Source organism: Anthonomus grandis, chromosome 9 (genome assembly GCF_022605725.1).
Source record: "Anthonomus grandis grandis chromosome 9, icAntGran1.3, whole genome shotgun sequence".
In the NCBI taxonomy this organism is placed as follows: domain Eukaryota; kingdom Metazoa; phylum Arthropoda; class Insecta; order Coleoptera; family Curculionidae; genus Anthonomus; species Anthonomus grandis.
The window spans coordinates 4,347,055-4,355,944 of NC_065554.1; the positions used below are offsets into that span (position 1 = coordinate 4,347,055).

General features: G+C 34.6%; 1 long non-coding RNA gene across 4 annotated transcripts in view; it reads left to right on the forward strand.

The window, feature by feature from the left end:
- LOC126740757 (uncharacterized) overlaps nucleotides 1–8,296 on the forward strand; it is a 70,350-nt gene extending 62,054 nt beyond the window's left edge. For 3 of the 4 annotated variants that reach the window (XR_007661987.1, XR_007661988.1, XR_007661985.1), the window contains one exon: nucleotides 607–782. This is a non-coding gene — a long non-coding RNA (uncharacterized LOC126740757). Of the gene's footprint in view, nucleotides 1–606; nucleotides 783–7,583 lie in introns of those variants that run through there. The other variant, XR_007661986.1, reaches the window with a different exon arrangement.
- Nucleotides 8,297–8,890: the final 594 nt, after the last annotated feature.

An 8,890-nucleotide genomic window follows, 5' to 3' on the forward strand; every position in this document is an offset into this window, starting at 1 on the left:
CCTGTATAGAGAATGGGCATGCGCGGTACTCAGTAAACGCGGTAATAGTAATGGTGGTACGGATACAAACGGTGCTGAGGTATTAAACGCGATGATAAATTAATAATTAACGCGGTCGCGCGTTTATTAACAAAGTAGAAACTTTCCTAACTTTACTGGCCAAAGCTTAGTTATCAATATGAATCTTTAAGTTGGAAAAAGAACCGAGTAATTCTATAGATAAATAAGAGAATTACAGAAAATTTGGTAACTTCGATACAGCATATAACTTTATTCACAGAATTGTTTTATTATTTTTAGAGTTAGTATAGCGGGCACCAATTTTTTCTTGTTATGTTAGCTTTCTGTCTGAAGCCGATATCCCCGTCGTCATCTATTAAATAAAAACAGAATATGATTCTAATTGCTGACGCATATATTTTATAATATATACAAAGACCCCTTGGTTCTGTTTGTAATGAAAAAGAAACTCATTCGTAATTCTATTTTCGTAAAATCTAAAGGCACAGATTAACGTATAGTTTCTATTAATGTGTTTTTGTTCTACCCTTATTCCTAATATACACTTTATCTACAAAAATCCTATCTAAAGCTCTTAATTTTTAGGAAAGGTTAAATGTACCACAAAAGCGCCTAAGCCATCTACCAGCAATTTAGATAGTTGATTTTACAAGACTCTCCTAGGACGTATTGCCTATAGGATCATATAAGATAGTTATTTATGATATTTAATTTTTATATATTTTTTAAAATTTTTCAATAAATTAATATTTTAGAATGAATTTCTTTTTCAGAGAGCTCAACCAGATAAATCAATTGATATCTCAAAAATTACAAAAGGAAAATTTAGGGAAATAAATAATGATTTATTGTATAACTTATTTTATGATTTATTACTATATCTCAATTTAATGTTTTCATAGTGTTTTGTATTAAATAACGTTTCAATTTTTGTAAATGAATAAAAGTTTTGCAAATACATTATACTTATACTATACAGGGTGTCCCAAAAAAGAGTGTCAAGCGAGCGCCCAGAGATAGAACAACCCTAGGGGAATCCGAATCACCCCCATGTATATGATCCGATTTTTTTTAGTTTAGGAGTTATTACATTTTTTGTGATTTTTTACTATTATTCGACTTTTATGCTTATTTCTGCTATATTCATAGTAAATAGGTAAGGCGAATGCCTGATTTTTATTTTATTATTTAGATAAAAGTTGACTCTGACAAGAACAAAGATAATTTGATCCAGAAATTAAAATATTGCTTACAAAAATAAATAAATTGTGACATTAAAAACAAAAGTAAAAAAAGTTCGACAAAGTTAAAGGCGTTTTAAAAATTAAAGCATTTTTTTTAAAACCAAGTATTAAAAAAACTTTATCAGTTTATCAGCCTTTTACCGCGATTATTTTATCTAGTTAAATTTATTGCATCATACCTAAAAATAAGTTCAAATATTGTCAAGCCTAAAATCCTAAAATTAATATCTTGTTTTAAAAGAAGTTGTCCGTATTGATTTGAGTAACTGAAAATGCAATTGCCAAAACAAGTTTTTGCTTAAGAAATTTAGTATTCTAAGTATTCTAAACCAGATACTAACAAATTATAAATCACTGGCCCGTTACTATTTTCACATTCTTTCACATGCAGTACTTAGTAGTGTACAGTAGCGATTTCACGTACATTAGCGATTTTTGATAAATACGTCTTAACGAACTGGTTTCTTTTACATTTATGTGCACATTGATCTGAATTAGTTTTTTTATTTTCTTTTTTCAAGTGGAAGTTTAAGTTTATTTATTTTGTAAGTGGTAAAGTCGATTTTTTTCTGTACTGTATTTTGTGAATATGGCTAGACACGCGGCCCCTTTTACAAGCGAAGACTTTGAACAAATGCATTACTTTTACGGATATGCGAGAGGGAATGCTTTGGAACCAGCTAGATTATACCGGAGGCAAGTAGAATGCAGAGGTGATCCAATACCAGAGAGATGGCCTGATCATCGCATGATACTAAGAGTTCGTGTAAGGATAATAACGTTACAAAAACACAGTTACTTCTTCTAGAACAAAAACAATACTTTTATTACAAGTTTCGTAAACTGGCTAAATATCAAGACTCTGCTTTCGAACAGTCAAACCAAAACTGAAACTAATTCCCGTCCCGTGTTTGCATTCCTCAGCAAAAAAAAACTTTATCCGTTCGAGTCGTTCTTTTCGTATCAACACATTAATATTTATTACTTGCCGTAAACGTTTTCTTTGAATGGTATAAGAATAAAATAAACAAACCGAACGGATTCGTAAAATTAATATAACACTAAGCCTACTGTTCTTTAATATTTCTTACATTCGGCCATCCTGTTAGATTATTCGTCCTCGAATACTCAAAAGAAAATATACAAATTTAACACCATTACGGCAACAACAAAAATACTAACAACTATTAATGCAAATAGTATACTATAACACCATTAATTATCTACCATGATATAAAAGTTTATATAGAAAATCTTAAGTTAGTTTCTATATTATTACAACAATAAATTACTTGATTTTCCACATATGTATTTAGTTTCAATACTAAGTCGGATGACAAACAAATAAATCATTACTTAATATATTTCTGCTTAAACTAATACCAACAATAAGTCATGTCAACTTCAGATAAACTCGTGCCAACGGTTCATTAGATATTGCCAACTGCACCAAAGCCAACACCAACTAAATTTCAACCGATGCCAGTTGCATTTCAACTAATGTAAATTGCCTTTCAACCAATGCCAACTGCATTTCAAGCAATGCCAACTGCACTTTAACCAATGCTAACTGCATTTTAACTAATGCCAACTGCAATTTAACTAATGCCAACTGCATTTTAACCATTGCCAACTGCAATTTAATTAATGCCAACTTAATTTTAACCATTGCCAACTGCAATTTAACTAATGCCAACTGGATTTTAACCATTGCCAACTGCAACAAGCCCAATGCCAACTGCATTTTGGCCAATGCTGACTGCGTTATGGTCAATGCTAACTGAATTTTGACCTATACTAACTACTCCCGTAACAAAAGCCATGGTTTCATTTTATCCACAGCTACTGCCGTCTTAAGCCTTTTAGAGCCATCTCTCAAATCTTCGACTTGATAACGGTCGTTAAATAGTACTTTGTCAACACGAAAGGGACCGTTGAACTTTGCTGGTAACTTTCTACTACTGTTCGTTGCTGGGAGATCGGTTCTAAGAACCATAACCACGTCGCCTACTCTGTACTCTTTTGCTTTGGACCTCTTTTTATCAAACCTCTCTTTCTGAACCAACTGCTCCTTTGCGATGCGTTCATCTATTTTGGTTCTTAATACACGTAAATCAGTTCGACTCAAACCTTCCTTCACAAAATTCAGAATTTTCGACTCCGCCACTATTCTGCCCTTATAACCTGCGAGAGCTTCTATTGGGGAAACTTTTGTTGTTTTGTTTGATGTACAATTTATTATACTCTGGATTTGTTTTACGTACTTATGCCACGATTCTTCTGAATCTCCACCAGCTGTGGTTGCCAGACAGTTTAAAACTGTTCTATTCACTCTTTCGCACTGCCCATTGGCCCTTGGCGTGGCGACTGCATTTAGGACGTGCTTAACCCCATAATTCTTACAAAATGTTCTGAAGATCTTAGACGTAAACGCTGATCCTCTATCAGATATTAGTCTAGAAGGCGCGCCAAATAAATAAAATAAATCCATCAATGTTTTCGTAACATAATGAACTTTAGTATTTTTGACCGTTTCCAAATATACAACTTTTGTAAAAGCATCTACTATAACCAAAATATATTGCTTCTTTTTACTACTACACACAAAAGGACCCAGGTGGTCTATGTGAAGCGTATGAAACGGAACAGGTGACTTTTCAATAGGATGAAGCATACCCTGTTTTTTTCCTGAAGGATGCTTGTAATATAAACAATTCAAGCATGCTTTAATGTATTTTGAAACAAATTTTCGCATGCTTGGAAACCAATAGGTATCTGCTATTCGCTTTAAAGTTTTTTCAAGCCCTAAGTGCCCTGCATCATCATGCCACAATAGCGGTTTTCGGAACCACCCAGGCCGTTTTGCCGCACCCAAGCTTCTTATAAACTTTTTTAAGCCATTTTTAAGAACATATTCTTTATTATATTGATTAGCATTAAAACACTCCCTTTTTCCTGACAAAACCTCGCTAATTTTAAAAATCTCTTCGTCCTGTAGTTGAGCTACGGTGATCCAGTCTCCCTCGGTTAAATTTACGGAAGCAACTTCCACCGTAGGCACTGCATTCCGACTCAATGCGTTCACATGCATCATCTGTTTACCAGGTCGATATTCAATTTGGAAATTATAGTCTTGAACCTCAAGCCACCATCGCCCTACTCTGGGAATTAAATCTTTCTTAGTGAACGTTGTTCTCAGGGCATTACAGTCTGTAACAACCTTAAAATTTAAACCAACTCATTATGCTCTAAAAAACTTGAGAGCTAAAACTACAGCCAAAGTTTCTAGCTCATACGAGTGATACAATTTTTGGTCACTAGTAGTTTGTTTACTAAAATAACCAATTACTCTCTTTTCTCTATCTACTTTCTGAAGTAAGATGCTTCCTACTCCATTGGCGCTAGCATCCGTATGGAGTTCTGTAGCCAAGTTTGGGTCAAAGATAGCTAACACTGGCCTGGATATTAAACATGCTTTTATTTTATTTACAGCTTGAACCTGTTCTTGTGACCATTCCCATTTTATAGCTTTCTTTGTAAGCCTTTTTAACAGCTCTGCCAACGTCGCAAAGTTTGGAACAAACTTACGGAAATATCCAGCCAACCCCAAAAACTGACGAACCTGCTTAACGTTTCGTGGTTCGGGAATATTTTCCAACGAGGCTATCTTTTTATATCCGGGTTTAATTCTATCTTTAGTGACTTCTCTTCCTAAATAGTCGATATTAGACTTAAAGAATTCACACTTACTCAACTTTAACGTAAGCTTATGGTCACGTAAAACTTTTAACACGGTCTAACCTATTCAGATCCTCTTCTACGGTTCTAGCTGGAATAATAACGCCGTCAATAAAAGGAAAAGCTATCTTGTTTCGTAATTCATCTAAAACATTGTTTACCAATCTTTGAAAAACAGCTGACGAATTTGCCAAACCAAACGGCATTCTGAGGAACTCGTAATGCCCATCTGGCGTGATAAATGCAGTCGCCTCAATAGACTCCTCCGCCATTGGCACTTGATAAAAGCCAGAAGCCATATCAAGTGTGATAAAGCAATTATGACCTCCTAAACGATCCAGCTGATCATCTATTAAAAGGAGAGGATATTTTTCCTTTACCAACTTGGCATTCAATCTTCTATAATCAATCGCTAAACGATAATCCCCAGTTTTCTTTTTTACTAAAAGTACCGGGCTCGCATAAGGTGAAACCGACTCACGTATAATATTGTTATCCAACAAATCCTTAACAATATTACGTAGTATTTCCTTTTCAGAAATCGACATGCGATAAGGATTGTAAACTACGGGCCCTTCACACTTAAATTTTAAAGTCATTTGGGTCGAATCAGTTTTACCCAGATCTTGCAGCGAAAAAGAAATGCAGTCAGGATACTTGTTTATTAGTTGTAACAACTGCGACGTTTCGATATCTGTAACTTGCTGGCTAATTTTCAACAGATCTAATGTAATAGGATTTACTTCCACTGTATTAACATCATAGTCCTCTAGAGAGCATCAAAATTGAACGGTTTTAGTGTACGCAATGTTAGCTTGTCACGCACTTTCAACATCATAATATGTTCTTGATTTATAAAGCCGGGACCCAAAATAAAATTATACCGTAATTCATGGTCATCTAACAAAAGCACATTGACTTCGGCACTTGCCTCTTCAACTGTTACACTAGTAGTAGTAGCCTTCGTTACAACAACCCTATTACCGTTAAAAGAGGTCAAAACTTTCGGTTCGCATGTAACATAATTTAATTGTAACTTTTGTACTAAGGAAAATCTTAAGAGGGAACAGGAACTACCTGAGTCTACTAAACACTTAACCTCACGACTTTTACAAACAGATGTTGTTCGTTTCTATTAAATACTTTACAAGACGCCACAATGTCTTTATCTTTGCGCTTCGAGTTCGTCGGGCACCCATCTCGCAAATGTCCAATCTTTTTACATACAAAACATTTCTTTAAAGGTTTTCTACACTGATTTAGAAAATGGTTTTCGCCACAATTATAGCAAGCTGCATTCTTCTTACTTTGATTTCTCTTATCACTAGCATACGGAAGAACAGAATATTTTTGTTTAGTTTGTTCATCTTTAGGCGGAATAAACACTTTAGGACCTTTATCTACAGCTCTAAAACTCGTAGGATTACTGCTAATGTTACCTAAATAGTTAGCCAGTTCTCCGACAGTCTGAAAATTTGCAGCCCTAGCAGCCAACGCTACGTTTTTATCGACTAAACCTTCAATGACACTATCTATTAAAAATTCATCGGGTATAGGTAAACGAAGTTTATTGAGTTTTGACACTTTTTCGAAGCAATAATCCCCCAAATTTTGACTTGAAAATGGTCTGCAAAGGGCAGCTTCAACTAATAATTTCCCGAATTTTATTGTTCCTGGAAAATTACTTTGTAAGAGTTGCTTAATATCGCTCCAGTCTAAATTAGCCACCTGCGCTGTATTGCGCCACTTACGCGCATTACCACGTAAGCGATTGGTAGCTAACGTTAAAGTTAACAAATCTTCCCAACCGTGCTGGGTAGCTAGATCGTCCACTTTTTAAACTCATTCACACACAGTCAAATTTTCCAGACTAGGGTCGAACACTGGTATAATTGTTTCATTGACAACCGAGCCAAAAGTTGTCATTTGTTTATTATAACTATGACTTACTTGATCAGTCAGCTTGCTTAGCTTTTGTTCTAACCTCCGGATTTTCCGGTCCTTGCGGTCCTCATTTGACGAAGAAGAACTGGAGGATGGTGATCGCCGGCGTTTTCCTTTCTTAGACCTTTTGCCCATTTTAACAACTTTCACTCAAACTTTTAACAACTCACGTCAAGGAACATTAGCTTTAAGGGGTATTGCGCACTTTCATTCTCTATAAACAATCAGCTGTATCACATCACACACGCACTAGCTAACTTTTACGGTATGTAGCTTATCTCCGAAGAAATATCGCGAGTATTATCCCACCGCTGATATGTAAGGATAATAACGTTACAAAAACACAGTTACTTCTTCTACAACAAAAACAATACTTTTATTACAAGTTTCGTAAACCGGCTAAACATCAATACTCTGCTTTCGAATAGTCAAACCAAAACTCACATTCCTCAGCAAAAAAAACTTTATCCGTTCGAGGCGTTCTTTTCGTATCAACACATTAATATTTATTACCTGCCGTAAACGTTTTCTTTGAATGGTATAAGAATAAAATAAACAAACCGAACGGATTCGTAAAATTAATATAACACTAAGCCTACTGTTCTTTAATATTTCTTACATTCGCGATGCTTATAGGGAAGGGCGAGTACCGAGGACTATTCCTGGACGACCGTTAGGGATGAGAGACCCAGATTCGGTAGATGCAGTGGTCAAAGAAGTTGAAGCAAATCCAAATGTAAGCCTTAGAGCAATTGAGCACCGTATCGGAATACCGAAATCGAAGGCCCATAGAACACTCCATGAGATGGGTTATCATCCATATCATATTCAAAGGGTCCATCAACTAAAACCCGAAGATTATCCGAGAAAAGTAAGATTCTGTGAAGAAATGTTGCAACGTCAAGCGGCAAATAAAAATTTTTTTAATTCAATTTTATGGACCGACGAATCGAATTTCAAGAGACAAGGAGAGACATTTTTTTTCAGAACGATGGGGCTCCTTGCCATTATGCGATAAATGTTCGAGAATATCTGAATAGGCGATTTAGACACAAGTGGATCGGTCGAGGTGGACCAATTCAGTGGCCCCCCAGGTCACCGGACTTAAACCCAATTGATTTTTTTGTTTGGGGTTACTACAAGGAGGTCGTGTACGCTCAAGAGTCAAGAAACTTAGAAGAACTAAGAATAAAAATTAATGAAGCAAAACAAGCCGTAAAAAATAACAGATTAACATTTAGACAGTTAAAAGATAATTTTTTTCGCCGATGCCGTATTTGTATTGAACAACAAGGTCGTCATTTTGAAAACTTTATGTAATAATTAAAGATAAATTGATTAAAACACTTTTTGCTTTATTTCATTTATTAGTAAATCTTTTTTTGTTTTCCTTTTAACTGTTATTTAGATAAGATGCGATAAGGAAAGCCCAATGAATTTTTTATAGTGAAAAGCTGATAGACCGATAAGGTTTCTTAAATAATTATGTTTTAAAAAAAAAATGCTGTAATTTTTAAAACGCCTTTAACTTTGTTGAACTTTTTTTACTTTTGTTTTTTATGTCACAATTTATTTATTTTTGTAAGCAATATTTTAATTTCTGGATCAAATTATCTTTGTTCTTGTCAGAGTCAACTTTTATCTAAATAATAAAATAAAAATCAGGCATTCACCTTACCTATTTACTATGAATATAGCAGAAATAAGCATAAAAGTCGAATAATACCAAAAAATCACAAAAAATTTAATAACTCCTAAACTAAAAACATATACATGGGGGTGATTCGGATTCCCCTAGGGTTGCTCTATCTCTGGGCGCTCGCTTGACACTCTTTTTTGGGACACCCTGTATAAAAAAAGATAGAAGTAAACAAAATGAATTTTATTTAAAAATTAATAACTTTATTCTGACTGATATTCTTAATGTGTTATTGTGATTAATA